The following is a 5,826-nucleotide window of genomic DNA, read 5'->3' as shown; positions in this document are numbered from 1 at the left end:
TGTGAATACATAGACCATAACATGTCCCTAGTAAGCCTCTAGTTGACTAGCTCGTTGATCAATAGATGGTTATGGTTTCCTGACCATGGACATTGGATGTCATTGATAACGGGATCACATCATTAGGAGAATGATGTGATGGACAAGACCCAATCCTAAGCATAGCACAAGATCGTGTAGTTCGTTTGCTAAGAGCTTTTCTAATGTCAAGTATCGTTTCCTTAGACCATGAGATTGTGCAACTCCCGGATACCGCAGGAATGCTTTGGGTGTACCAAACGTCACAACGTAACTGGGTGGCTATAAAGGTGCACTACAGGTATCTCCGAAAGTGTATGTTGGGTTGGCACGAATCGAGACTGGGATTTGTCACTCCGTATGACGGAGAGGTATCTCTGGGCCCACTCGGTAATGCATCATCATAATGAGCTCAATGTGACTAATGAGTTAGCCACGGGATCATGCGTTACGGAATGAGTAAAGAGACTTGCCGGTAACGAGATTGAACGAGGTATTGGGATACCGACGATCGAATCTCGGGCAAGTAACATACCGATAGACAAAGGGAATTACATACGGGATTGATTGAATCCCCGACATCGTGGTTCATCCGATGAGATCATCATGGAACATGTGGGAGCCAATATGGGTATCCAGATCCCGCTATTGGTTATTGGCCGGAGAGGTGTCTTGGTCATGTCTGCATGGTTCCTGAACCCGTAGGGTCTACACACTTAAGGTTCGGTGACGCTAGAGTTGTTATGGGAAATAGTATGTGGTTACCGAAGGTTGTTCGGAGTCCCGGATGAGATCCCGGACGTGACGAGGAACTCCGGAGTGGTCCGGAGGTGAAGATCGATATATTGAACGAAGAGTATTGGAGTCCGGAATTGTTCTAGGAGTACCGGGTGACGACCAGCGTGACCGAAAGGTGTTTCGGAGGCCCCGGCAAGCGTTGGGGGGCCTTATGGGCCAAGGGGAGGGGGCACACCAGCCCACTAAGGGGCTGTGCGCCCCTCCCAACCCCTCTCACGTAACGTGGAGAGGTGGGGGCGCCTCCCCTAGGGCAGCCACCCCTCCCGGCTTGGGGGGCAAGTTTCCCAGGGGTGGGGGCGCCCAAACCCATCTAGGGTTTCCCCTGTGGCCGCCGCCCCTCCCCTAGGGAACCCTAGGGCGCCTCCTCCACCCCCTTCCCCCTATATATAGTGAGGGAGAGAGAGGGCAGCCGCACCCCTTGCCAGGCGCAGCCCTCTCCTCCTCCAACTCTTCCTCCTCCTCCGTAGTGCTTAGCGAAGCTCTGCCGGAGAACCACGAGCTCCATCGCCACCACGCCGTCGTGCTGCTGGAGTTCTCCATCAACTTCTCCTCTCCCCTTGCTGGATCAAGAAGGAGGAGACGTCTCGGGGCTGTACGTGTGTTGAACGCGGAGGCGCCGTCCGTTCGGCGCTAGATCGGATCTTCCGCGATTTGAATCGCCGCGAGTACGACTCCATCAACCGCGTTCTTGTAACGCTTCCGCTTAGCGATCTTCAAGGATATGAAGATGCACTCCCTCTCTCTCGTTGCTAGCATCTCCTAGATTGATCTTGTTGACACGTAGGAAAATTTTGAATTATTGCTACGTTCCCCAACATATTTGACCATGCTATGACAGATAGTTTAGTGTTACAATACTAATATTTGTGCAAATCTATGCTAGTATTTATCATAAGAAAGTAAGTTTTTGTGCAACAATTTTTTATTTACCATTAATGCACGATATGTTGACGGTGTGCCTTTTCCGTTCTACTTGACACCGTTGTTTTTTCAAACAGAACAGTTGTCCAGCTGCCATGAGAAATATTTCAACAAAAGCTCATTTGATCTCCAAAAACTATAATCATTCAGAAAAAAAGTGCATGTTTGACTCTGCAACAGACAGGATCAGCCAAACATATATCTGGCTTTAGTTCTTATCATGATGTTGTTGTTCATCCTGAACGGCAACATGCCATTGCAGAGGAGATTGTTGCTCTTGAGCCCACCGGCACGTGGTATCTCATTTCCTTTCCTCCCCATGCTCGTCCCGTCACTTGAAAGCACTCGCCGTATGTTGTGGGCCTGGCTGTCAAGCGGTTGACACGTGGCTGTTTCCTACTGGTTGTGTTTGCCGAGCGTCGCTCTCGGCAAACCTGGCGCTCGGCGTACTTTGTGGGACCCACATGTCAGGTGCTTGACATGTGGATGTTTCCTGTTGGCTGGCTTTGACGAGCGTGGCTCTCGGCAAAGAGACGCCAGGTGGCAACCTCCGTTTCCGTCTGTCGTCCATGAGTTCCTTTATTTTGCCGATGCGTATTGTTCGACACTCGGCAAAGAGTTTGCAGAGTGCTTGTGTTCTAGCTCTCGGCAAATTTCTGTTTGCATGAGAGGTGTACACCGAATGGCCTTTACTGAGTGCAGCTTTCAGCAAAGTCTTTGCCGAGGGTTTTTGGCCCTTTGCCGAGTGTTTCTGGCACTCGGCGTATGTGGCGATTTCAGGAGCGATTTTTTTTTAAAATGGAGGAGGATCCCGGCCTCTGCATCTGAACGATGCATGCAGCCACTTTATTAAAAATTCTAGTAGCGATGGGCCTGACTATGTGATCTCATGAGATATTGCACGCTACTCTCTTTGTAAAGAAATATAAAAGCGTTTAGATCATTGAAGTAGTGATCTAGTATAGATCACTAATACGGAGGGAGTACATTGTATTTCAATTTGACGATCAGACACTTCGGGTAAGCATCTGACGCTATCCAACACCTACCCACTGAATTTACTCACGTCGTGCAGAAATGGTGATGGCTAAACTGTCAATTCTTTATTGTGCAGCTATTTAAGATGGGAGATGTCAGCATCGGCATGTGGGTGGAGAAATTCAACATCACTCGTCGGTCAGTAGAGTATCGGCACGATGTCAGGTTCTACCAGGCTGGTTGCTTCGATGGTTACTTCACCGCGCGCTATCAGTCCCCCCAGACCATGATCTGCCTGGAGGAAATTGCAGCGCAGTAGCACCCATTGGTGCAACGTGAGATGACGATGGCCAAAAATGTGTGGCACTGTCGGTCCGAGAGGAAGAGATGATCGTCGCATGCACAGCTCGCGTATCAAACGTGTGAATCATGAGCTGCGCCGAGGGACCGTTTGGCGAAGTGCTCTATGCTGGATTTATCATTTCATTCTTTTGGTCGGTGGCCTGTTTCGAGCCACTGCTGATTCTGACACATGAAGGAGCCTTCAGGTGCTTGTGGGTACATTGCCCTTTGTATAGAAAACTAGTTTAGGATTCCATTTATGATATGTGTGCATCGTACGATGCAGAGGCCGGGCATTCGCTTATTGTGGTTGTATTACCTCGACATATCGATTGAACGAAAGTGTCCTTCAACAAAAAAACGAACATTCAGGTTTGGAAATGACGAGAGGCCGCCGTTGCACGTTTATGGAAGGACCAAATGCTCTGTTGAGCTGAGCCATACATACTAAGTTCATACATGTTCCGATACAAGCAACAATAGTGTCAGGGAAATGGGTATAACTTAACAAACTGAAAATCGCTATGTGAACGAGTAATCTCTATCAAGTAATGTCCACATAAAAAGCAACAGGGTTGCTATTTTACATTTAGATGTGAAATAGTTATCTCACATCTAAGTCCAGAACCGCTGGATCTTGTTTGTCTTCAAATTTCGTGCTAATTGATATTGTGTTGTTTGTTCGTATGCACCCCTCGTGAGCCCATTGTCTTAGCACACGTCGTCTCCTGTTTGCGTCAGCCCGTTCTATTTTGTTGTTAAAATGGGCTGCGTTGTCATGTGGCTAGGACGGGCCACTATCTTTTTTTTCTTTTCTTGTTTGCGTCAGTCCGTTCTGTCTCAAGTTTTTTTTTTGGAGGGAACCGTTCTGTCTCAAGTGCCATGGGACGGGCCACTTTGTTTTTGTTTTTTCCTTTTTTCTTCTTTTGTTTTTGTTTCTTTTTCAGTTTTTGTTTTTGAATTCATAAACTTTTTCTAAACAACATGAGATATAGTTATCTCACATTTAAGTTCCTCACCACATGATCTAAAGCTGTATTTTTTGTGCAAATTTGTGATCGTCCACTGCACGTGACTTCCTTCTAATGTTTCCGTGCACATGCGGCATGTTGGTTGTGTTATACGTGTGCGTGTGGGCTGGTCTTTTTTGCCTGTGTCCGTGTCGAGAGTGTGCCTCTTTTGTGTTTGTTTTCGGTGGGCTCCGAGGAAGAATTGGAAAGAGTAAGGAGTGAGCTTATTTCTTTTCCTTGTTTGTTTTTTTCCAAAATTTTCTATTGCCTTTTAAACTTTTGTTTTCTTTTTTTTGTAAAATCCATGATTTTTTTAAATTTTCTTAGTATATTTTAAAATTCACAACTATTTTAAGCGATGTCTCATCTAAGTTTTCCAATCTTTTGATTTAGTTTCATAATTTTCGTGCAAGCGCTCTATCTTCCGCTTCACTAGTCGTTGTTCGTTTGTTGCGTATCATGTTGTTGGCCTGGGCTTGTTTGGATTCGCTTTTGTCGACTCATTATCGCAGCCCACTGGCAACCCATTCTCTATGTTATTTCTAAACTGTGACGTAGAATTGGTAGAGACAAGAAACAAGAAGCTATATCGCGGTCGCCGCCTCTTCCGGTTCATGACACCGTCTCTCATTCCTTTTAAACTTCATCAAGATGAGATTTAGCAATGTCTCATCTAAGTTGTTGTTTGTTGGGATCTTGTTGGTGTAATTTTCACGCAAATTCTTGATCTCGCGTCGTCGGCTAATGTATTCTTGCGTCGCCTATTCTATTTTGTCCACTTTTGTCGACCCGTTCGTGGTGCATGTATGTTTTTTGTTGGACTTTTTTTGCGTGCGTTCTTGTAGCCTACATTTTATCTGGTCAGTGTTGTAGAAGTGGGAGAGACAGGCTATGCTCCTGTCGTTACCTTTTTCCTATTTTTTTCATTTCAAGTTTGATGTTAAAGATACATGCTCTGCCTTGCGGTCGATATGCAACTGGGCCCAGTTAAATTTTGTCTCAGTTACAATCCATCCTGAACACAGAAATAGGATCGCTCTTTTTCCTAGTTGCAACTCCAGCGCTAACATGCAAAAAAAATTCCCTGTTGTAAGTCTACCTCTACCAATTACAAGTCCACTCTCGACTCGCAAGTAGGGCCCAACCTTCTTTTGTCCCAATTGCAAGTTCACCCTCGACTTGCAACTAGGGCCCTATCTTTTTAGTCCCATTTGCATGTCCATCCTCGACTCACAACTTGGGGCCGATATTTTTTTGTCCAAGTTGCAAGTCCACCCTTGACTCGTAACTGGGGTCCGTCCTTTTTTTTCTGGTTACAAGTCCACATTTGACTCGCAACTAGAGCCCTACTTTTTTTGTCCCAATTGCAATCCCACCTTCGACTCGTAATTGGGGTCCGACCTTTTTTGTCTCATTTGCAAGTCCATCCTTCAATCGCAACTTGGGGTGACATTTTTGTCCCAATTGCAAGTCCATCTTGACTCGCAACCGGGGGTCCGACCTTTTTTCTCCCAATTGCAAGTCCACCCTCAACTTGCAACTGGGGCCTGACCTTTTTCCCCAGTTGCACCCCCACCCTCGGCTCGCAACTAGGCCCCGACATTTTCTTTTGTCCTAGTTGCAAGTCCACCCTCGACTTGCAACTCGGGCCATAACTTCTTTTGTCCTAGTTGCATGTCCATCCTCGGTTCGCAATCGGGGCCCCAACTTTTTGTCCCAGTTGAAAGTTAACCCTCAACTCGCAACTGGGGCCTGGTCT

Source organism: Triticum aestivum, chromosome 1D, assembly GCF_018294505.1.
Source record: "Triticum aestivum cultivar Chinese Spring chromosome 1D, IWGSC CS RefSeq v2.1, whole genome shotgun sequence".
In the NCBI taxonomy this organism is placed as follows: domain Eukaryota; kingdom Viridiplantae; phylum Streptophyta; class Magnoliopsida; order Poales; family Poaceae; genus Triticum; species Triticum aestivum.
The sequence above is the reverse complement of the archived record's forward strand: the minus strand, read 5'-3'. Positions refer to the sequence as shown.